This window comes from Marmota monax, unplaced genomic scaffold (genome assembly GCF_021218885.2).
Source record: "Marmota monax isolate L192 unplaced genomic scaffold, Marmota_monax_Labrador192_F-V1.1 WCK01_AAM20220418_F8-fsc00314, whole genome shotgun sequence".
NCBI classification, from domain to species: domain Eukaryota; kingdom Metazoa; phylum Chordata; class Mammalia; order Rodentia; family Sciuridae; genus Marmota; species Marmota monax.
The window spans coordinates 754,416-780,316 of record NW_026692675.1 but is presented as its reverse complement, the minus strand read 5'-3'; the positions used below and the strand labels follow the sequence as shown (position 1 = coordinate 780,316).

Below are 25,901 nucleotides of genomic sequence, written 5' to 3'. Positions count from 1 at the left end.
TGATTGTCACTTGCACTAAATACAAGTTGAAAAAGAGTTAATAAATATCAGAAAACCCAAGGAAATAATGCACAACTGATTGAATGATTTTTTTGACACAGAGTCAAAAAGAAGTAGAAGAGAGACAGAAAGGAAGAGGAAAGTTGAGGAGAGAAAAAAGTGTATGGTTTATGTGAACCATACATGTGAACAATGATGGATTTGTCAATATTCTTGAGAGAAAAACAGAATAATTAAGAAATGTCACACAAAAAAGTGACTAGCTAAACCAGATGGTTGAGACCTATAATTCCAGCAACTCCACAGGCTGAGGAAGGAAGATTGAAAGTTCAAGGCCAGCCTCAGCAATTTAGTGAGTCCCTAAACAACTCATTGATCCCTGTCTCAAAATAAAATTTAAAAAAGCTAAGGATATAATTCAGTGGTTAAGCACCCCTGGGTTCAATCCCCAGTACCATAAATAAATAAATAGCAAGGAATGGTGGAACATGCCTGTAATCCCAGCAATTCAGGAGGCTGAGACAGGTGGATCACAAGTTCAAGGATAGCTTCAGCAATTTACTGAGACCCTGTCTAAAAATAAAAAATAAAAAAGTTTGGCAATGTAGTTCAGTGGTAAAGTGCCCTTGGGGGATTGGTTCAATCTCCAGTACCAATAATAATAAAAATGAAAAAAATAAAATCAGAAATAGGTGTCAAGTACATGGGGCAATTATGGAATTATCACAGGAAATTATGTCAACGTGGTTTTCACCTCATGTTCGAAGTTTGGTTCTTATATTTTCTGTTTTGTTGTTTAAATACTGGGGATTGAACTCAGGGCTTACATATGATAGGAAAGCTTTTGACCAAAGCCACCAAATCTCACTCTGTTTTCTAAGAATACTTCCTTAAAAGTCTTTTGCTCCCCTTCCGTTGTAACCTAGCTTCAACTACATTTTGCTCCATTAAGGATACTGTGAAAAGGTTCCCCATCCTGTCTCATGCCCTGAACAGTCTTGCCAGGAAACAGGAAACTTTTTTCCCATCCTGACTTTGATTTTTAAGTTCAAACGCAATTCCATTGAAGTTTACTTTCTTTTTTCCCCTTCTCTGAGACAGGGTTTCACTGTGTTACCCAACCTGGCTTCAGACTCTAGCAAACAAGTGATCCTTCGGCCTTCCTGCCTTATCCTCTCTAGTAGCTGGGAATATAGGCATATGCCTGCACCAGGCTCTGAAGTGTGCTTTTCTTTTGTGTACTGTTCTTTTCATAATCTCTTCAAACAGGAACCATGAGGCAACAGTCGGAGTGGCAGGATCTTGGATGACTTTTTTTTTTTTTTTTTTGGTACCAGGTATTGAACCCAGTGGTTCTTAGCCACTGAACCATATCCCCAGCCAGTTTGTTTTGAATTTGAGACAGGGTCTCACTAAGTTGTTTGGGGCCTCTCTAAATTGCTAAAGCTGGCTTTGAACTTGTGATCTTCCTGCCTCAAACTCCCAAATCACTGGGATTATAGGCATATCTGAATGACTATTTTAATGACATCTAAAGCCACCAAATCTCACTCTGTTTTCTAAGATAACTTCCTTAAAAGTCTTTTGCTTCCCTTCCATTGTAACCTAGCTTCAACTACATTTTGCTCCATTAAGGATACTCTGGAAAGGTTCGCCATCCTGTCTCATGCCCTGAACAGTCTTGCCAGGAAACAGATGACCTGGGTGCATGGGATCCCTGGTGACTCTGCTGAAACAATAGACCTGACTTCAAATGAGCCTATAAGTGTAGCTGCTTGTTGAAGGGTAGGCTGTGAAGTACCTCCCCACATATCCTTGAGACCACCAAGAGGAGTATCTCAGCTCTTCATTTCCTTCACTGAAGCTCAGTTATCTTTAGTTGTCTCTCAGCTCAATCATCAGCAACAGGGACCTGTTCCTGATCTCTCTCTAGAAAAACAGTGAGCAAAGAGCAGTGGGTATTTTCTACTGACTTATTTGAAGGTAACTTAAGGTCATGTCACCAGAGACTCTGCCTGGATTCCAGCTGGCTGGATTTGGCTGTCTGCCTACATAAGAAACAGGGGAAAGATGGGGAAAAGGACAAATGAACTTCATGCAGTTTGATCAGCTGGACAGAAGCAGCTAGACTGCTTCTTTATCAGACATCTTTATCTATTTTGCTCACTAATATACCCCAAACGCCTAGAAGAGTGCTTAGGACATGGTAGACAATCACTATGTATTTGAAAATTTTATATAATGGTTCTATCCCCAGAGTCTAAATGATTAACCATATGGAAAAAAAAATTAGGAATGTTATTAGAATGCCAAAAAAATGTTTCTATACATCCAAACAATAAAAATCTGGCAGGATTGAACTGTGGAAAGACATCTAAGAACAAACACAGAAACCAGATAAGATGACCCATGTGGGTGAGAGTCGTTCTTAAGACTCTTCTAACTCATAATTAAGGGAAATAAAGAGGAGTAGGGAGCCAAGCACAATCATGAGGTGACTGCTGACAGACGGAATGCAAGAAGTCAGGCAGGCCGGCCCTGTTCCACACCCCCCCATGCAAACAGAAACATGCACCCTCGTAACAGCAGCGCTGCACCTGCTTCGGTTCAGAGAAGTTAGTATAAATAACTGGTTCAAAGAAGCAAAGAAGGCAGTGTTCCAGGTGGCCGTCCTTCCCTCCTACTCCAGAAGTTTCTGTACAGAGTAGATCTCCTCTCCAACACTGGAGGCAGGGAAAGAGGAATCTCAAATACAGATAGAAACCGTGATCAAAAAAAGGTCCAGCCTACTGCGGTGGGGGGAGCCTGTAATCCCAGGCTCCCAGCGGCTCGGAGACTGCGGGGGCAAGGATCCGGAGTTTAAAACCAGTCTCAGCAATTTAAACGAGGCCCTGAGCAACTCAGCTAGCCCCTGTTTCTAAATAAAATACAAAAAGGGTTGAGGATGGGGCTCAGTCCTGGGTTCAATCCTTGGCTAAAAAAAAAAAAAAAAATCACAAACCACACAGGGAAATAATGATTTCACTAAAGAGCAGATCCAAATAGAGGAGTAATAAGTTAAAAAAAAAAAAAAAACTGAATATACAAAAAGCACCAAAACTGGAAAGAAAAGAGTCAATAATAATAGGTGATAGTAAATTAATAAACAAGTTCACCAGGAAAAAGATTACTGAGGGATTTAAAATAATGCTTGGTGCATACTAAATACTATGTAAGTGTTAGTTATTTAAGCAGCAGTAATTAATAGAAAATGGAAGGTTAAAACCCTGTTCACAAAATCTCAGTGTAAGAACTTTAAAGGAAAATATCGTAAATATTACTGAAGGACTTAATGAGGATGTAAAACAAGTAGAATTATAAGTCAGAAAATAAATATTACAAAGATATTAATTCGCCTTGAATTCTTCTATACATTCAATGAAATTCTAATTCAAAATTATCCTCATACAATTTATTTCCATAAAATTTACAAATTTTAAAATTAATCTGAAAAGTTTAAGTGGGTGACCATTGTATCCATTAAGAACCACCATCCCAATTTAAAGAACTGAGGATTCTAGATAAAACAAGTTAAAAAAAAACTAGTGTTAAGTGCATGGCTGCATTAGTAAAAATCAAAGGAAATGCTTAGAAATTTAACAAAATAAAGTAAAACCAAAGTCCAAAGGGGAAAGTAAAGCCTGATATTGGGCTCTGCCCTAAGGGTTTCTGCCAATCTGGGATAATCTTGAGCATCCATTTGTATAGCCTTAGGACAAAGGACAGACAGAAGCCAAGTAGCCACTCAAGTTGGACTCCTATAAAAGCTTGAGTCAGGCTGGAGACTAATTAATAGAAACTGCTCCAGTACGAATAAACCCGGAATACATAAAAGCTACATCCTCATTATAAGGGTGAACTAAAACCTAACTAAACATACTCCTTCTCAGATTGAGGGACCACAAATTTACTATAGCTTTCAACATTGCAAATGAGGAAAGAGAAGAAAAATCATCTCCACTGAAAATTTATAACCACAAACCAACCTTTAAATATGTTTGCAAGATTGAATCCCCAAAACCTCAACCCAGAAATTTGTTTTAAAGTGATGCCTTCAGCCAGACAAGTGATGAATGCCCAGAGAGTTAAGAAGGCTGTGGCAGGAGGACCGCTCATAAAAAAAAATCAGCCTCAGCAAATTAGTGAGGCCCTAAATAATTTAGGAAGACCCCATCTCAAAATTTAAAATTAAAAAGGGCTGGGGATTTGACTCAGTGTTTAAAAGCCCCCTGGGTTCAATACCTGGTCCAAAAAAAAAAATTAAAAACCTAAAGTTAAGCCTTTGGTGCTCACATGGGCAGCACCTATACTAAAATTGAAATTATACAGAGATTAGCATGGCCCCTGTGCAAGAATGACATGCAAATTCATGAAGCATTTAACATTAAAAATAAATAAATAAAGGGACGCTTTCATTTGTGTGTAAGAAGCAAAAAGAAAATCTTCTGTAGAGAAAAAACAACTTCAACACAGATCCCAAAGAATACACATAAATTCTCCACAAAAGAAAGTGATGGGGGAGTCAAACACAAGACAGACACTCAACACACACATGCTTGCACAGAATGATAAAGCAGGTTGCCACAAGTGAAAATCAGAACCAAAACGCAAAGATCTGATACCACATAAAATAAATCATAGCCATTGCTGCTGTTGATGTTGCTTGTGCTTACTTGGAGACATGGAAACATGACAAAAGGGGAAAAGAAAGCAGAGATGCCTGCAATGCATCAATAAATGGGGATTAATCTTATATACTTTGAGAATTCAAGTACTTAGTAATGTAATTAAGACATAGCTCTATTTCAAAGAGATCATAGTCTAACTAAAGATATAACAGTAAACGGGCTTAAATTTCTCACATAAACTGATGATATGAGACCCCCAAAGAGGATCAAGAGCCACTTTGGCCTAAAAGGCTCAGAAGCCGGTGGGACTTAAATTGAACCCAGAAGAAAGAGGTTTGTACAAATTCTTCAAAGTAGACAGATATTTCAGGAAATATGAGAAATACACAAAGGTGGAAATTCTCATGGAGTCTTCAGCAAATAGGGACAGCCCCTTTTAGTATCACCTAGTACAGTACTGTCACAAAAAAAAAAAAAAAAAAAAAAAAAGAATGACAGAAAATGGAAAGGAAAAAAATTGACAACACCCAGGAAATAGACTAGAAAATGGCAGGATCACAAGTAAATGTAGTGCTGAGGCCAGTTAGTTAGCTCCTCGATTAACTGTTACTTATAAAAATAAATAAATAGTGGAAAAAATAACCACCAGCTAATCATTCAATCATGTAAATAGGAAATACGTTATGTTAGATTGGGAGTCAGGAGACCTTAAATTATCTTCCTAGATTCAATACTTGTCATCCTTGAAATTCAAATTATTTGTGCATCCGGTTTTATTTTTTTAAATTGGGGAAAAGGGAGAATTAGTGGATTCCACATTCATCTTTGCAAACCGGAAGGCAACGACAGACTGTTCGTTCCTCAAGCTGTCAGAAGAGGGCGCTCACGGTGACAGTCGGCATTCCCTTCAGTAGCAGTTAATTCAATTCTCCTCTTCTCGTCCTGAGTTTCATTTCCCAAGAAATCCACAGGATGGCAATAACACTGAACTAAAAGCAAGTTCAGAGTTGAAATTCTAGGAAACATTATTCTCCATGGCCACTGTTTATAAATGTCCCTTTCCCTGTTTTTATGAAGTCATCAAGGCCACGGAAGCTGGTGGAACAAAGGCCACACACAAAGCATGATCCTGAAGATGATGAGCCCCAGAAGAACCAAGTAGTTCTTACTGAAATACAAAGAAGTCTTCACCATTCTCATGCAACATTTACGGAGGGGCGGGGGGGGGGGGGGGGGGGATCAAGTAAGTAATCTAAGGTGCAGAGGTAATAAGTGATCTAGCCAGAATTCAAGCTTCAGTCTTGGATCAGTGTCCAATGTTCTTTCCCCACATCAAGCGGAGAGATCTGAAAAAGACCCATTTGGCCTTCCATAGATGGTCTTCTTCACATCACCCTCCTCCTGGATCCAGGAATAAGACTATTTTACTATTTTTACTATTTTCTTTATACCTGAGAGGAAGCGTAAAATTTTTGATTCAGCCGGGTGTGCTGGTACACACCTGTAATTCCAGTGACTCAGAATACTGAAGCAGGAGGATCACAAAATTAAAAGAAGAAGAAGATTGGGAATGTAGCTCCTGATAAAGGGACCCTAGTTTCAATTCCTAGTACCAAAAAAAAAAAAAAAAAGATTTGATTAAATTTTAGCACAGGATAATGTGGATAACTTTCCTTGTTAACCTGTCAATAATAAATAATAATTTGATAGCTGCAGTAATTTTACTTTTTCATGTATATATCAGGGTTGTTCCCATTTCTTTCCTGGTACTTAAATAGCAACAAGGAGCTGGGGATGGAACTCAGTGGTAGAGCATTTGCCTACTAGGTATGAAGCCTGGATTCAATCCACATCATAATAAATAAATCAATAAGGAAATAAAGAAAGAAAGAAACTTTTTTTCATTAGCTGCAATTTTAATTAAGGCACTTTGAGTTAGATATAATAGAATTTCAATCAAATTGAGTTAAAGGGAGAAAAGAAGATGGCTTTTCAATGTAATTATGAGACATTTCAAAGACTCTAAAGACAAGAATCTTTTTTAAGTGATGCAGAAGATTAAAATCAAGAACCAGAAAACCATCAGGAATTACAATTCATGCAAGTTGAGCATCCTTAATCCCAAAATCTGAAATTAGAAATGATCCAAAATTCAAAAGTTTTTGAGTGTCAACACAAGTGGAAAATTCCATACCTGATTTCAAATGATGAGTCACAGTCAAAACACAGGTACAATTCAAATATTATATAAAATTACCTTCAGGCTGTATGAATAAGGTATATATGAAACAGAAATTAGTTTCATGTTTTGACTTGGCTCTCTTCCCCATTGATTCTATGATTATATGTACACATATTTCAAATTTTTAAAAAATCCAAAATCCATTATATTTCTGGCCCAAGCATTTCTTTTCTTTTTTTTTTTTTTTTAACCAGGGATTGAACCAGGGGGACTTAACCACTGAGCTACATCCCAAGCCCTTTTTATTTTTTATTTTGAGACAGAGTTGCTTAGGGCTTCATTTAGTTGATGAGGCAGACCTTAAATTTATAATCCTCCTTCCTCAGCCTCCCAAACAGCTAGGATTACAGGCATGCCCCACCTTACCCCACCCAAGCATTTTTGATAAGGGTAATTCAAGGGCTAGGGATGTGGTTCAAGCAGTAGAGCTCGCCTGGCATGCATGTGGCCCAGGTTCGATCCTCAGCACCACATACAAACAAAGATGTTGTGTCCGCAGAAAACTAAAAAGTAAATATTAAAAATTATCTCTCGGGCTGGGGATGTGGCTCAAGCGGTAGCGCGCTCGCCTGGCGTGCGTGCGACCCGGGTTCGATCCTCAGCACCACATACAAACAAAGATGTTGTGTCCGCCGAAAACTAAAAAATAAATATTAAAAATTCTCTCTCTCTCTCTCTCTCTCTCTCTCTCTCTCTCTGTCTCTCTCTCTTTAAAAAAAAAAAAAAAAAAAAAAAAAAAAAATTATCTCTCTCTCTCTCACCTCTCTCTTAAAAAAAAAAAAAATGGGTAACTCAACCTGTATTTCTGTGTTCTCTGGACTTTTCTCAAGACTTTTCCGGTCTGGACTTTCTAATGACCCTTCTAATGACCTGGGACTTTCTAATAAGCCACTTTCTCTTCCTCTTTAGATCCCACAGCTTCTAAATTGGCATGTTGCCAGCTCTAGTAACTACAAGACTGACCCACATCTTTGATTCCTTTTTACTAATCTGTGAGATATCACCTAGCCTGGCTAAATTCTAGAATAACTAAGTGAAAACAAGAGTGATAGTATCAAACAAAGTACATAGATACCCAAAAAATGATTGGATAAATATTTTTCTCAAAAATTAAAAAGTTCCTGGTGCTGAGGCACAGACCTGTAATCTCAGCAACTCTGGATGCTGAGGCAGGAGGATTGCAAGTTCAAGACCAGCCTTAGGCCCTAAATAACTTAGTAAGAACCAGTCTCAAAAAAAAAAAAAAAAAAAAAAAAGTAAAAAGTAAAAGATTTGTTTCCCGGAAAATCAGTACGAAATTCTAAATCATTTTGCATGTCCACATCCCCTTTATATTCTTGGTGATAACACAACACCATAATGTGGGATGATGATTTTGTTGTTAGTCCAAAATTAGAAAATTTCAGATTTGTACTTATACCTACACCTCACTTGCCTTTCTTGCCTTTACTTATTTTTTTTACCATGGTAAATAAAAACCAGAGCACCTGCCCCATTTTGTTTGTTTGTTTTGTTATTGTTTTGGTATCAGGAATGATTGAACCCAGGGGTGCTTAACCCCTGAACTCATCTCCAGCTCTCTTTTTCATTTTGAGACAGGGTCTCACGAAGTTGCTGAAGCTGGCTTTGAACTTGCAATCCTCCTTCCTTCGCCTCCTGAACCAGCTGAATTATAGACATGCACCACCATGCATGGTCATTCCCAGCTTTTTAAAAAATTCTTTGAGAAGGTTCTCACTAAGCCACCAAGGCAGCCTCAAACTTGCCATCCTCTCGTGTCAGCCATCTGCATCATTGATGTTACAGATGTGGACCCTATCCTCCTAGCAGTTTAATCTATTTTGTATGAAATAGATTGAATTTTTAAAAATGTATGCACTGAGAGTTTGGCATGGGGATTCATGCCTGTATTCCCAGTGACTTGGAAGGCTGAGGCAGGAGCATTGCAAATTCCAGGCCAGCCTAGGCAACTTAGGGAGACCCTCAACAGCTTAGTGAGACCGTGTCTCAAGATTAAAAAAAAAAAAAAAAGGACTGAGGACATAGTAAAGCACCCCTGGGCTCAAACTCCAGTCCCTCTGCCCCCCCCCCCCGCCCCCCAGCAAATGCAGTGGAAACAAGTATTTTTTTTTTACATATAAAAAGCATGCAATGAAATTTTGGGTTTATATTCTAACAGTTTCTTTCTTAAAAACAGGAGCTATTTATCAACAGGAACTACATTTAGGTTATTCTTACATGAGATTTGAGGCATTGATTTAATGCTATGATGGATCTATCAACTAATACAAATATGTGATCACAAATTCTTTTTAGATCTAGCATTGGATAGAATGCATCAAACGCATAATAATAGACATGCACCACCATGCACTTTACCAGTTGTAATTTTTTTCTGCCATCAATTTCACAAAGTCTTAATCTAATTTTTCTCTGCCTTTTTTACCATGATAGCCTTCTTTGAAAAATACTATATTTTGACTGAAATTATCCCTTTCATCTTTCTTTTCCTTTGTCCTTCCAGTATCTTATTCCCCGCCCCCCTTTTTTTTTTCTTTTAGCACTCATTGCTCTTTGGATTCTTCTTACTCTCCAATCAACAATTGGTTCTTTCCATGCTTAACCTTGCATAGTGTGTGTTACTTATTTTCCTTTCTTTCAACAGACTGTCATTTTTTTCTTGAGTGAACAGTTGCTCATCATTCTTTTGGTGTCTTCTTTGCATCAGGCACACTGCTGGTGCTTCAGAGACTGTATTGAGGAAGGTCTAGTGATGTCGGAGGAAGCACTGAAGTGCAAGGTAGTAGGTAACGTTCCACAGAGAAGGGAAAGTTGGTGCACAATTTTTTGGTTTTTGCTTTTATGTCACCAGGTAAGCATTCTGCTGCTGAGCTATTTCCCCAGCCCTGGCAGAGAGTCTTTGTATGTGTGTGTGTGTGTGGGGGGGGGGGGTGGTACCAGGGATTGAACTCAGGGGCACTGGACCACTGACCCACATCTCCAGCCCTATTTTGTATTTTATTTAAAGACAGGATCGCACTGAGTTGCTTAGTGCCTCGCCAGGCGTTTGCTGAGGCTGGCTTTGAACTCGTGATTCTCCAGTCTCAGCCTCCATTGCTCGGCCTGACACAGAGTCTTGAAGGGATGTTGAAAGCTCTCAGATTTGCAGAGGGGAAAGGTGAAGGGGATTCAGATAAATGAAATAGTAAAAATGAGCCAGGAGCATGAAGTTCTTTATTGTCTCCAGCCAGTCTTGAGCATTTCCCTCATGTTCCACCCTTTACAATCTGAAACTACAGAGTTATATGATACCATATTGTATTAGTTAGTTTATGCAGTCATAACAAAATTCCATAAACCCAGTACCTTTAAATTCCTTAAATAACAGGAATTTATTTGAAGTCTGGGAAACTCAAGGTCAAGGTTTCAGAGAATTCTTTTTTATAAAGACCTTAATCCTATGAGGTCCCCACCCTGCAGATCTCTGAAAGCTAACTAATTTTCAAAGGCCTCAGTTCCAAATACCACCACATTGGCACTTAGGACTTTAACATATGAATGGTGGGGTCACAGACATTCAGTCTAAAGGCCTGCCATTGTTAATTTTTGATAGGCACTTCAAGGTTATTAAAGTCATTAACCATTTTTTATAGGCTACTCCTTGGAGCTTGCTGAGAGACTAATCAACATGGTCTTTTAAAAATAGTAAAAAAGAAGTTTCAGATTAGCATGTTATTTTTTGTAGGGCTGACAATAAATAGCACTTACAACCAAGGTCTATTTTGTCTTTTGATCAAATGCATTGTATTGACCAAGGGATTTAATAAAATGATATTATTTTCTTAGTTATCTTGAAAGTTTATTAGGCATCCACAGTATTTTAGACTCTGCACAGACAGATCTGAAATACATTAAGATGACAGAAAATATAACAAATGTATAGTGGCCCATATTTCTTCGATATATTTAATATGTTTTATATTTTAATTCATGTTTAGACATGGTAAGATATTTGCACTATGCTTTTCTCCCTTATGTTGCTTTGTTTCCTATCCTGCCAGGTGATCACAAGCTTCAGTTGGCCTACTTTTTTTTTTTTTTTTTTCCATCCAAAGTTTTATTCAACTTGAGAAAGAACTATGTGACAGAGACAGGAGAGTTCCTGAATCCTAGTAGAGAATTAGAGTGGTGTTCTTACAGCCCACCGATCACCTGGGGTGTTCTTACACAGTGCTTATGCCTAGACCCCACCTCAGACCATTTAAGTCAGAATTTCTAAGGGTAGAGATGGTCCTTAGATAATTCAAAGTGGCAGCCCTAGTTGAGAACTTTGGGTAGGCTACACATACTTGTACATATACAGAATTTGAAACAATAGTCCTAGAATTATGAAACTGATAGAAATAAGTCTACGAACTGATATGCTCCAGTTCGGGACCCCAAAAAGACCACCAGAGACCAAGATCGATGTAAGCAGCAAAGAGGTGTTTATTGCAAGCTAGCTCAGTCCTCTGTGCACACAGCAACTGGTGATGCTGAGAGGTCCCGAGCCCAGGGTTTGCAGCAGTTTTATACACTCTTTGGGGAAGGCAGGGAATTCACATACATCATTGCATCTCTTAGCAAATCATCACACACCTCGGGAAAATCAAAACAACTCTAAAACATGATTAGCACATTCACTGGAGGGAACAAGTTGGGTAGGGGTGATTGGTTAGTACAAGAAGGAGATTTGTTTGAACTAATTGGTTTAAGCCATGAGGGATTTACCTGCTAAACTTCATGGTTTCTCAACATGTTATCAACCACCATAAACTACTGGGGGGTCATCTGGCATCCCAGGTATTTTCCCTGTCTCATGCTGATTGGTGGTTGCTAGGGAGTTGCTATGGGTCCTAACCTAGTCTAACAGAGTCAGGAACACCTGGCATGGCAGATCTCTCCTGTTATTTACAGACAAACAACTCAGCAAGGTGGCTATCTGCCTAGAAGTGCTCTGTGGGTTTTTCCAAAGACAAGGGTCACGCCCCCTTCCTTGGACAGGCTTTACTCTGAGGTAGAAGCTGGTTTCCCAAAAATGGAGTCACACCAGTTTCTCAGAATAACCATGTCCTTCGATCCCATTCTTATTAGTTCTGTCAACCAAGCTTAGGCATCTCTGCACCCATTTTATTTTTATTTTATTATTATTATTTTTTACAAACCTAGGTTTATATCATCATTTTTATTATTTATTTATTCTAATTTGTTATACATGATGGCAGAATGCAATTCATTTCATATTACACATATAGAGCACCAGTTGGCCAACTTTCTGCTTCTAGGCCTTTTGCTTCTTGGTTCACTAGGAGCCACTTCAACTCTTTGTGTGATTTTATTTTATTGTAAATCCTAGTGATTCTGGAGGCTGAGGCATGAGGATCACAAATTAGAAGCCAGCCTCAGCAATTTAGTGAGACCCTCACAACTTAGTGAGATCCTGTCTCAAAATAAAAAATAAAAAAGGGCTGGGGATGTGGCTCAGCGGCAGAGTACTTGAGGGTTTGTTGCCGGAAAGCTCAGTCCTTGTCCCCATGACAATCCAAAGAGGACAAGGTCTTGAGAAAAAGGAAAAAAGGTTTTATTGCTTTGCTAGCAAAGGAGAAATACAGGGACTCCTGTCCCAAAGGCTGTGATTCTGTCCATATACAGAACAAGGAGCTTTTAAAGAGGTGATTCAAAGGGTACATTCCATTCAGTTGGAGTTGTAATTCATTTGTTAATTTGGGAGATAGTCATTTCTGTTATATTCTGGTACCATCCCCAAAGTCTGCATTACTTGGTTCCTATGATAGGTGTGTACAAGGACAGGCAAATCTGCCAAGGATGGAAAAGAAAGATAATCCTGTTTCCCCTGAGATTAGAGAGGGGGAGAGATTAGGGAGTAGCAGTGAAGATAAAAAAAAAAAATGTCCATTTTTTTTTAATAAGTTGCAGTGACAGAGCAACAAGGGCTATAATCAAAGCATAAGTAGACCACTGTTACAGGTTCAATACTTGTTACCATTTAAAAAAAAAAAAAATGGCCTTTGGGTACGGCCTAATGGTGATGTGCCCCTGGGTTCAATCTCCAGTACCAAAAAAAATAATATATAAACTTCTACAAATTTCTCATTATATCAGTTTTAGCTACAATGCTTTTATCTGATCTGCCATCTGAATTCTAGTTTTTTCAATTTGTTGTCAAAAGATAGGTCCTTGTCCCCAATGCCAATCCAATAACAAAGACACAATTTTGATAAAAAGGAAAAAGAGGGTTTATTGCTTTGCTAGCAAAGGAGAAACAGAGATTCCTGGTCCAAAGGCTGTGATTCTGTCCATCTGCAGGAATAGGCGGTGGGGGTGGTTTTAAAAATCTTTTTTTTTTTTTTTTTTTTTTTTTTTAGAGAGAGAGAGAGAATTTTAATATTTATTTTTTAGTTTTCGGCAGACACTACATCTTTGTTTGTATGTGGTGCTGAGGATATAACACAGCTCCATTGCTGTGTTATGTCCCCAGACCAGGGATTAAACCCAGTCATGCTTAAATAGTGAGCCACATCCCCAGATACATATCTCTCTCATATATATATATTTTAATTTAGAGACATGTTGCACTGAGTTGCTTTAGGACCTGGATAAATTGTTGAGGCTGGCTTTGAACTCACCATCCTCCTGCCTCAGTTCCTGAGCTGCTGGGATTACAGGTGTATGCCAGCCCCCAAAACTTTTTATTTTTTTATCTTGAGACAGGTTTCACTAAGTGGCCCAGGCTGGCTTCAAACTAGCAATCCCTCTGCATCACCCTCCAAAAGCTAACTGGGATTAAGGCATGTGTCACCTGATCCACCTTTTTTTTTTCCCTAACCAAAGGAAAAAGAAAATAAAGAAGTTGAGAAAGTAAAGTTCCCCGGGGCACTCAAGAATCAGCAGGAAGTAATAATAGCATGGTCTGGAGGCAAAGGGCCTTCCTAAAGCTCTGTGTCTCTTTTAAAGTGTTAACCTAAAAAATGTTTGGGGAGTTACTCTGATGACTCAAAGTCTTGAAACTAATCTTGTGATCAACTGTAAAGTATTCAAATCAATGAGTGCGAGTTAGATCTACAGTGTAGGGCTTTAAACCTAGGAGAAACTAAATTAACTGTTAGGAGACATCAAACTCAATATGTCATCCTACTAGACTAGCAAAAAGATTAATAATTTTATATTATAATTCAACACTGTTTTACCTCATTCTCACTATTAATCGTTACATCTCTGTAAATATGTTCCTATTCTGTTGGCCTCTTCTCAGGATTAATCAAAAAAAACCCAAAAAACTGTTTAGCCAGAGGTGTTTTTAAGATAGAAATTATCTGAGAAGAATTAGTGCCTGGACGTAGAGGTGATATTTTCCCTGAGTTCCTCAAGAGCTGAATATATAAACTGAGCTCAAAGGATTTTTTTCTTTAGGTACTGAGTACCAAACCTAAGGGCATTCTATCACTGAGCTACATCCTCAGATTTTTTTGTTTGTTTGTTTGTTTTGTTTTACTATTTATTCTAAGATAGTGTTTCATTAAGTTGATGAAGCTGGCCTCGAATTTGCAATCCTCCTGCCTCAGCCTCCTGAGTCTCTGGGATCACAGAAGAGGGCCATGATGGCTAATTTATTTTTCTTTTTGAAACAGGGTCTCTCTCGGTTGCCCAGTGTGGAAAGCAGGCCGTGCCCTACTCAGTTACTACACAATGTATGGAACAACAGTTTTCAGGCTTTGCCTAAACCTCCACTTTGTAAAGCAGTAGTTTGCCAAAAGCTACTCCACTCTAAGTACAACTGCCAAGGTGTAATGACTCTATACCTTATTTGTACAAATAACCACCATGTGCCTAGCACAATAAGGCACAAACTGACAAATTAATCATGCTAATAAAAATAACCAGTTGTGAATTTACTGAATTAATCAGAAGCACATGGATTCATGGGTGTATATCAAACTCATACTGGAAAAACCAGGTCCATGAGTTGATTCCACACACCAGACTACCTAATAAAGCCCATGAAAATGGGAAGCACCCTCAGCCTGGAAGCAGTAGCACCCTGGCTGTCACCTGGTTCTTGTCACAAGCCTGACCCAGAAAAAGCGCCACAGCGGACAACCTCAGAATCTCTGCCATCAGGCTTAAGCAGAGCATGGTGTTTCCTGACCATGATGACCACACACAGTCCACTCCAAGCTGACATTTCAAGCTGACACTCTGAAACTGCCATCCATCTGGATCTTGGCCTAGAATAAATTCCTGAGCTTCAACAGCTCTGCACCCTGAAGGAGTTCTTCACTGTTTCCTAATCTTGTCTGATCACCTACAGTGACTTTTCATTCATATCTGCTCTCTGACTTTGCTTTCAATTCACACTGTGGCTTCCTTAACCCTTTCTTGATCTTTCTGTAACCTATGAGTGTTGTAGATATTAGGAATTAAGCAAAAGAATTTGTGTTTTCCTAGCTTATAACTAAAGGTCACGCACAAGCATTTGGAGAATGGTCATGGATAAAACGGGTATAGTTGGTATAGTCGTGAATTTATTGCTTTTTAATAAATTCGGACATTGTGGGAAGACACAAACACATTTGGTCTGTGTTAACCTGCCACCAGTGTGCTCCTCCATATTGAAACAGAGGTTTAATTTTTTTTGTCTGTTTGTGGTGCTTGGGATCAATGCATTCTAGACTGCATGCTAGGCAGGCACTCTACCACTAACCCCTGCCAGAAGTTTAATTTTTTTTTTTTTTTTTTTGGTACCAGGGACTGAACCCAGGAGCACTTGGCCACTAAACCACATCCTCAACCCTTTTTAAAATTTTATTTAGAGATAGGGTCTCACTGAGTTGCTTAGGGCTTCACTGAGTTGCCAAAACTGGCCTGAAACTTGTGATTCTCCAGACTCAGCCTTGTAGGTTGCTGGAATTAAAGGTATGCATGCCTGGCTCACAAATTGATTTTGCTTCAGTGGTAGGAGCTAAAATCTATACAACGCTCTTATATAGACTGCACAAGTGTTTTTGGTAATTCCAGGGGGAAAAATGGCACATTTAAAGGATATCAATCATAGCCCATGTATTCAGGAGTAAAAAAAGAGTCATATAATGTATCAGTGAAGGTCCTGACCAAAAAATAAAAGAAGAAAAAAATTGTTTAAAATGGTATGATTAAAGGCAATTAATTAAGAAGAATTTAACTTTGTAATTATTTCAAAGGTGTAGGTAGGGGTGAAGAGAAATCAACTAGGAATAGTGCAGCTCTCTGAGGTATAACAAGAACAGGGAAGCTTATAAAGACCATATGCTTGGGAAGGCAAGGAGAAAGAATGGTTACCAGAACCCAGCCCAAAGACAGAAACTACAAGGGAAGGCCACTAGACAGGATCTGCTGCCTTCAGTAAAGTGACCCAGTTAATTCCTAGGGAGGGATCCCAATTCACTCTGCTTTCCTTCTCTGATTTCCTGCCAGTGCCTCCCAATGGCTGGACCCAACTAGAAACTAGAAGGCAAAGAAGTCTATAAACACTGTCCCAAATGGTTAGACCCCTGAGGCCCAGGAGAAAGGGGGAGAATGGATCTAAATCACACACACACACACACACACACACACACAATCTGCCTGCTTTATTTTCTTTAAGTTAATCTTCTTTTGGAATCCATCCCACCAAGGTGGTAAGGTATTCAAGCTGTCATTAATGCCACTCTGTCTCTCCATCCATGTCTATCGTATTTAAGACTAGTAAGAACAAATTGTTTAGTCTAACTGAAGTCACATGTACTGCAGAGATGAGCAGTGTCCAGCTTGTAGCTGTGCCCATGTCCATTGGTTCCATGTCTTTACATAATATTCATAGGAATCTTTACAAGGGCCAGGGTGCTGCTCAAATGTGTCCACCATAAAGATATCAACCACATTTTAAAGTCCTTCCAGGGGCACAGAAGGAGCAGGTCACAGACCCACTTATCCTTAGTAACCTGTTGTCCCTTTCCCAGGCCTCAGAACCTCCTTGCCTTGGATTTTGCTATTACACGTCTCCTCTCAAAAGATACTAATGCTGCTGCTTCTTCATTCTAAACACCCTTACATAGTTTAGTGGCTTTGGATTTTCACAACATAAAGAGAAGTCGTCTTAAAACAGCTTCTGCTTTCAGCCCTGCAAACTACTAACTGTCAAAATCTTGGCTTCCTTTTTGGAAGAAAGGAAAAAAAAAAGTAAACCACAGAAACAAACTCAGTCAGAATTTTCTCCTGTTCTTCTATTGCAGCATAAATAACATGCAATTTAATTTACATAAATCAAATTGGAAATTTAAATGGAACTGGAATAGCATAGCAAAAGCAGAAATTGAGGTTGATTCTGCCATGTAAGATAGAAACAAGAAAAAAATATATATGAAAAAAAAATCAGTGTATAAAAAGATAGTAAAACAGCTACCATTTTGCCATTTATCTCACTTCACATATGTCCTTTGCCCTCCTTTTTGCTTCCATGTGTCTGAGCCTAGGAGGTTGACAGAAATGGGAGGTGGGAAGATGAAGGTACTACATAATGATATAGCTTCTTCTGCAATTTTCAAACAAATTTGCCTCCAAATGAGTGCTTGATTACTGTACTTTCTGGAGTTGGGAGGTTTGAATCATCTATACATAGATACTAACATCCTGAGAAAGTGTCAGTACAGAGTTGAAGAGATGGTCCTGGCTCTGAGCCTTGACAGAGCAGAGTTTGAATCCCTATTCTATGATATACTAGTTTTATGACATTAGGAAAGTCACATGACTCTTCTGAGTTTGGGTTGTCTCATTGTAAATTTAGTACCATGATACTAATCTTGCAGAGATAGTATCAGGATTGGAAATGATAAACTTAAGCCCCATCTTTAGTATCTAGACCACAGTAGATATCAGATAAATGATGCTTCCACTAATAATCAAGGAATTGGTCTGTCTTCACTACCACCAAAAGCAGCACATGAGAAAAGGGCCTGATAATATGATGGATTAAAAACTGATTTGGCCCTGAAATACCCAATATCATGTGAACCAATATACACTTATGTACAGTCTTGATATCAATATTATTGAGATCCAAATAAAGGAAAAATATTTTAAAAAACTGATTTGGACTAAAAATTAACAACAGTGAAATGACAGGACCAACTGAAGAGTAAGTGTCTCCCCAGGAGATATATCTGTCCTTTTCAGCTTTTCAGGGAGGATGGGAGGATCCTCTGATTTCAGTACCTACTGTCAGTGTAAGTGTGGTCCCACTTGGACCTAGAGGCTTCAGGAATTCCAACTCACTCTTTTCTTGACAGATGTCTATCACACTCAGCACAGTGGCCTATTTCTGTAGGTAGGTACAGCTTGCTTAAGAGTTTCAGCCATAATAGAGGTCAGGCAAGTGCCAAGTAATCTCATGGGACCAGAATACACTGAGAGCAGAAACTGAGACAAAGGTGTGTCCAGTTATACCTGTCATAGTGAATCTTATCCTGTTGAGCAGTCATAGTGAATCTTATTTACTAAGCTATAAAGCAAAGTTGAGTGGTGGAGGCTGAAGACTCTTTCTGTTAAATTTGGATAACAAAATAGCCATGAAGCACATCCTATGGGCATTTCACAGGGAGTCAAGTCTATATCCAATCACCAACCAATTCCCTGCCCACAAAGACTGTGGCTACCTCAAAGAGACACCTCAAAGTCATTTTGTCTCATGGTTGAGTTTCTCACCCTCCCACATGTGAATGCTACTAAAATAAGAATAGTCTTGTCCAATTTAACTTGTGTTCTTCTCTTTTACTCTTATTAGTTATAATGAAATAGCTCCTGAGCACTGGTATATATTTTGCAATTCAAATAAGATGACATTCTTTTATATTTTTATGTTCTTAGGTCCGTACCCCCCCATAAGCCTAATGACTCCTGCTAAACGCAAGGTTCCAAATTTTTGCATTAAGGAAATATTTCATTTCACAGTAGTTATAGAATATCATTTCTTTATTCAGTACTGGAAATTGAACCCAGGGCATTCTATCACTGAACTACATCCCCTTTTGTTTTAGTTTTTATTTTGTGGTAGGGCATCATTAAATTGTTTGAGCTGGCCTTAAATTTGTGATCCTCCTGCCTCAGCATCCTGAGGAGCTGGGATTATAGTTAGGCACCACTGTGTCAAGTTTAGAATATGAATTTGTGTGTGTGTGTGTTTGTGTGTGTATGTGTGTGTGTGGTGCTGAGGATTGAACCCAAGGGTACTTAATCACTGAGCCACATTTCCAGCCCTTTTTTTATTTTGAAATAGGGACTTGCTAAATTGATTAGGTCCTTGCTAAATTGCTGAATCTGCCTTTGAACTTGTGATGTTCCTGCCTCAGCCTCTTGAGCTGCTGGAATTACAGACATGAGTCACTATACCAGGCTGAAACTACTCTTTTATTGACTACTACTTTTCATTTTAAATGCCACAGAGAGTCAAAGAGAAGGAAAAACTCCTTTGAGAGTCAAGGCATTGCCAATCTCTATAACTTGTCCAAACAAGAATACAAATAAAGTAAAAAATTATGCTACTAAAATTATTTTTGAAAATATATTTCATGTCTCAAAGTAAAACAGCATTAGGTCAATGTGTTTCTGGAAATTTGCAAGAAGCTATCTCAAACTACAAATTGTAGAATACAATTTAATAAGGACACAGGTGTTAAGGTTTGAATGTGTACCACAGAATTTACATTTGACACCTAATCATCAGGGTGAATAGGATTACTATCTTTATAAAAGAGGCTTGAGGGATGTTGTGAGCCTTTTGCCCTTCTACCTTGGGAGGACAGACAAAAGGCACAAGCTATGAGAAAATGGCCCTCATCTAACTCACATCTGCTGTCTCCCCAGCCTCCAGACCTATGAGAAATACATTTCTCATGCTTATACATGGCCTAGTCTAGAATAATTTATTATAGCAGCCCGAACAAAGTAAGACAATAATATAAAGATACCAGGCTGCTCATTTTTGCTCAGACTCTGCTCTCCACCACCCTTCCCTGATTAAAAGACCAACAGTAATGTGTGCAAGGGGTTTAGGCAAAGGTAGAATAAGAGGAAAAAACTAGAGTTTGCCTACAATAAGATTTCTGGAGTTTTAAACACTTGGAAGAAGTGAAAAGTACTCTCCTCATTCATGTTTGGTGCATAATATAAAAATAAATATATGTTTAGATTTATATTAGCAAATACTGCTATTTTGTGAATTTTAAAAAATTGAACCCAAAGCCATATACCCAGCCCCTGACCTTTCTTTTGAAACAGGGTCTCACTAAGTTACTTAGGGTCTCCCTAAATTGCTGAGGCTAGCCTGAAACTTGTGATCTTCCTGCATCAGCCTCTTGAATCACTGGGATTACAGGTGTGCACCACCATGCCAGGCTAATTTGTGGTAATTTTCTGTTGTGTGCATTTATATAGTCTTTTTTTCCTTCTACATCATGACCTTATGGAAATCAAAACTCTGATGGTGTTTTGAGTAATCTTTCTCTCTTACAAATTTATGAGAAGCCAGTTGCCTTCACAAATTTTCTGAATTTCAATTCCAAAGTTTCCCTGTTGTGGGAGCATCAGAATCCAATTAAACAGGTTGGGTGCAATGATGTGCATCTGTAATACCAGCTACTCAGGAAACTGAGGCAGGAGGATTGCAAATTCAAGGCCAACCTGGGGATATTAGCCAGATCTAGTCTCAAAATAAAAATAAAATAGGACTGGGGCAGGGGAGGTAACTTAGGATAGAGCACCCGTGGGCTCAATTCCCAGGGCCACACAGACATACACACAAAAATCCAATTAAACAGAGGTTTCCAAATATGAGTACTAAAAAGATAACTGTGTGAACAGTTACGCTAATGGGATCCAAAGGAAGTCTGATTAAGAGGAAGAGTTCAATTTAAAGAGAAGAAAAAGGAAGTAGTTAAGAAGCAAAAACTGACGAAGAAATGCATTGTATTTTTCCCCTTTTTTGGAGGGGGGGAAGGCGGGTAAGAGTGCATTTCCAAGAATTAATCTATTTGCCAAAAAAAAAAAAGACATTATATTGTCTAGACAAGAATCTATATTAGATATATTATATAAGGTATAATTCATAAACAAGTAAGGCCATAGGGAAGTAATGAAGAAGATTAAACAAAGAAAACAGACTAAAAGGGTGGGGGGAAATAATATGGACAGAGAGAGGCAGAAGAAAGCTTTTTCAGGAAGAGGATATATTTTATTCATTGTTTCAGAAAGTTCCAAAATTCTCTGAAAGAAAATTGCATACAGCTGTTTTGTTTCCTCTCCAGAGGTCCTAATTGGAAAGATCTGAACATCTTTAGTGGCCAGAGAGCCTTGCTCTACTTCTAAAATGAGTTCAGAGTGTTTATAGATTCTCTGTATGGTTTTAACCTTTTGCCAGATTCCAATTCCTATGTACTTGGTCAAAGAGGAGAGTTAAAACAACGTCACAGCATGCAAAGTTTCCTGTCAGAATCTTGTGGAACATACACTAACTAGATTGAGTGTAAGTAGGCTCAGATTTTGACTCTAGCTTTGTTAGTAAATACAGCAACTAGGAAGTGACCTTGATTCCTTCTTCTCCAAATTCATGGGATTGAAATGGATAATTTATAAGGTTTCTTTTCAATTCTTATTTACCAGATACAAGTTCTTCCACCAAAATTGTACTAATATGCTAGTAAAAACTTGTCTAGCTAGGTGCTGTGGGGCATGTCTATAATCCCAGGGGCTCAAGAGGGCTCAGGCAGGAAGATAGAAATTCAAGGCCAGCCTCAACACCTCAGTGAGGCCCTAAGCAATTTCCTGAGATCCTGTCACAAAGTAAAAAATAAAAAGGGATGGGAATGTGGCTTTGTGGTAAAGTGCCTCTGGGTTCAACCTCAAGTCCCTAGTACCCCCCCCAAAAAAAAGAAAAGAAAAGAAAAGAAAAGCGTTATTCTAGGCCTTATCACAGTGAGCACTTAGAGAATTGGTCAGGTTAAACTTCTAGTTGTCTTGAAGACTTGTGCCACTCAACGTGGTAGACACTGACAATGCTGAACTCTTTCTCTCTCCCTCCCTCCTTCCCTCCTTCCTTCCTTCCTTCCCTGGAGATTATACTCACGGGTACGCGTACTTGACCACTGAGCCACCTCCTCAGTCCTGGGAGCTTTACCACTGAGATACATCTCCTGTCTTTTTTATCTATTTATTTATTTTTAATTTTGAGACAGGGTCTCGCTAATCTTGCAAATTTGCTATCTGGCCTTGAATTTGTGATCTTCCTGCCTTGGCTTCCCGAGCCACTGGGATTTCAGGTGTGCACCACTGCACCTGGTTCTTTTTACTTTTTATTATGACTGCTAGGAATTTTAAAATTACATATATAGTTAAATTTGGATCCCTCTCCCCCAGTGGGGATTGAACCCAGGGGTATGACAAAGCTATCTTCCCAGCCCATTTTATGTTGAGACTGTCTCACTAAGTTGCTTAGGGCCTTGCTAAATTGCTGAGTCTGGCCTCAAACTTGCAGTCCTGCTGCCCCAACCTCCCCAGACCCTGGTGTTACAGACATGTGTTGCCATGCCCCACTATGTTTAATTTTGGGGACTTGTATTATATTTCAGTTAGGACAGTGTGGTCCAGATCATAAACTCATTCCATTCCTGCCTTTTTCTTTTCTTTTTTTTTTTTTTTTTTGTTGCTCAAGATTTAACCCTCGGGCACTTTAACTCTGAGCTACATCCCAATGCTTTTTATTTTGACACATGGTCTCTTTAAATTGCTTAGGGTTTTGCTAAATTGCTGACACTGCCCTTGAACTTTCCATCTTCCTGCCACAGCCTCCAGAGTGGCTGGGATTATAGGTATAGGCTACCAAGCCTGGCATTCCTATCTTGTTCTACATAAAGTCCTAATACCTAATGAGAATGATCTAATTGTACTAAATGCAATTATTAGTGAATGTCAAATAGAGCATAATAATCAAGGTGCCCTTTTCCTTGAATATTGCTGAAACTCTCTCCTTCTGCCTCAGCCTGAGTCCCTGGGATTACAGGCGTGTGCCATCACGACTGGTTTCTTGTACTTGTGTGTGTGTGTGTGTGTGTGTGTTTTTTCTTCCAAGCGAGTTCCATTCTGCTTTGTTTTTGCATCAATTTGGTTTAGATGAATACGGCACTGTTTTTAAGTTTCATATATGATGATATATCAATGAGTCCTCACTTCAATCTCTAGACCCTTGAACGGTTTAAAGTCTCCTTAATCTCTTTAGTCAATTAATAGCATTTTCTTGCCAGGTGTGGTAGAGATACATACCTATAATCCCAGGCACTTGGGAGGCTAATGCAGGAGGATTGCAAGTTTGAAGCCAGCCTCAGCAATGCAGCAAGGTCCTGAGAACTTAGCGAAACATCTCAAAAAATAAAAAGGTTTGGGGATATAGCTCAATGACAAAGTGCCCCTTGGGTTCAATCCCCAGTACCAACTAAAATAAATAAATAATAAAAATAAGAAATAAAAAAAAAAAACCTCACATTTTCTTCCCTAGGGCAATATGTAGGACAGTCTCTTGTGAATTCAGCATCAGACTTAGCCTCTTCAAAGGCAGAAACTACATTTCCAAGAATCTTCTTTTTTGTAAAATTTCAGGTTGGAATATATTGATAAGATGTACTGGTTCAAAATTTAGAAAGCAGAGCTGGGCATGGTAATACAAACCTGTAATTCTAGCAGCTGGGATGGCTGAGGCAGGAGGATTCCAAGTTTGAGGTCAGCCTCATCAATTTAGCAAGGCCCTAAGCAACAGAGGGAGACCCTGTTTCAAAATAAAATTATTAAAAAAAATAAATAAATAAGGAGGGTCGGGGATGTGGCTCTGTGGTTAAGCACCCTGGGTTCAATCCCGGTACCAAAAAAAGATTTAGAAGACAGAAGAGGAGGACATCATTCTTTTCCAGATTGAATTTCAGGAGGATACATGGGCAGATGGAAGTTAAAATCTGCTTCTCAATGAATTTATTGAGAAGCTCCTACTACTGTGTTGCCAACTGAGATGGTGAAGGTGTGGACCATAAAGGCAATGAACTTCAGGGCTTCTGTCTTGCATGAACCCTATCTGAGACTCTGAGAGTAACCCTAGCAACTTTGTTCTTATAATTTACCTTATTATTATTATATTTTAGGAGGGCTCTCTAAAGAAGTCTCTCCAAATTGCATTTTCTTTAAGTGTCATTAAACCTGGATCTAACCCTTAGTGCTTGAGAGCTTATGATTCCAGTGGCTGCAGAAGAAATTATGAGAACCACTGGGACTACAGTTTGAGATCTTCAGTGAAGTGTCTCTGGTTTTCCCTCCTTCTGCCCTTCCAACAGTTGTACAAGCTTTTACCTCCTTCATACTAGGAATAGAGTGGCTTTTGTTTTCATGACCAACTTAGTCATTGCTTAAAAATGATTGCTGTCATCAATTAGATGATTCTTCTTTTTCTTCTTCTTCTTCTTTTTCGGTTCAGTTAATTTTAAGAAATAATTATATTTTCTTATAATACAAAGTTTTATTATTTTAATTATTTTTAATTTTTTTAAATTATTTTTATTTTTTTATTTTTTATTATTTTCTTATAATACAAAGATAGTGAGAAAATTTTAACATCATATGGAAACAAACAAACAAAAACAATCTTAGAGTATGCTCCATTTATTCAAAGTTGGATCCTCATAACAGTACTTGGGCACTCCGTGTGTGCTTAGTAAATATAGGAGTGAGCGCACGAGTTAAGAAGTGAGGGAAGGAATGGATGTAATTATGTCCATCTGTACCCAAGTTGCTTCCTAGTTATGATTATTAAAACAACATAGATCTTGTTTGTTCTCATTAATTCTCTCTAGATTTATTTAGCACCGTACCAAGAACTCCCAGCTGCTTTTTTTGGATGAAAATGATGACTAGTTTCGGGGGCCATTCCAGCACAAATTCTAGGAAATCTCACAGTGCAACTGTAATTACTTTAGGGTCTTCCAGAGGTTGGAGACCACACCTGTTAATTATGAATTATTTTCCAAGAGTGAATATATTAAAAAAAATAAATTTCATGATTCCATCAGTTTGAAGAGTTCACTTCTTCCCTTTAGTTTTGTAAGAGGAATTGAACCTGGGGCGCTTTACCACTGAACTACATCCCTAGTCCTTTTAATTTTTTTTTTTTAATACAGAGTTTTGCTAAGTTGCTGAAACTGGCCTTGAATTTGCTATCCTCCTGCCTCAGTATCCTCAGTTGCTGGGATTACAGGAGGGCACCACTGTATTTGGCTCTCATTTTCTTTTCCCCTTGTAATTCAATTCTGAATGACATACAGAAGGAAAAGCTTTTTTTTTTTTTTGATAAAAAAATGTCAATGACCTGAGGGCTGGGGATATAGTTTAGTTGGTAGCTTGTCTCTCATGTACAAGGTCCTGGGTTCAATCTACAGCACTGCCAAAAATAAATAAATAAATAAAACCCCAAAGTTCTATATTTTGCTATTTTTTTTCTAAGAATTTATTTTCTTTAATATGTATTTGTCATGGCTGGAACAACAAAGTAAGAATGCAGGACACTTTCATATTGATAATGAATATGAAGATAAGTAAATAAGTTTAGGAGAATTGGTTACTCTCCCGCACAACATGGGGATAAACCCAGGATCTTGCAAATGCTAGACAAGTTCTCTACCATTGACCTACATCTCCAGTTCATTGTTAGTTTTCATTTTGCAAACATTAAACTATATTTAAGCTACATTCTAAGTACTGTGCTAACTAGTGGAGACACAAATATGAACTATATTTACCTACCCTCCTGATGTGGGGCAAACAGATGAATTCCAGGGGGAAAAAAGGGGGGGGGGTCGTTCGAGGGAACTGAGAGTTTAGAAGAGGAGAGTTTG

General features: G+C 38.6%; 1 non-coding gene across 1 annotated transcript; it reads left to right on the top strand.

Annotated features, from left to right (window-relative positions):
• Positions 1–4,324: 4,324 nt before the first annotated feature.
• LOC124093967 (U6 spliceosomal RNA) lies at positions 4,325–4,428 on the top strand. Its single transcript, XR_006852090.1, has one exon. It is a non-coding gene; the product is annotated as a U6 spliceosomal RNA (small nuclear RNA).
• Positions 4,429–25,901: the final 21,473 nt, after the last annotated feature.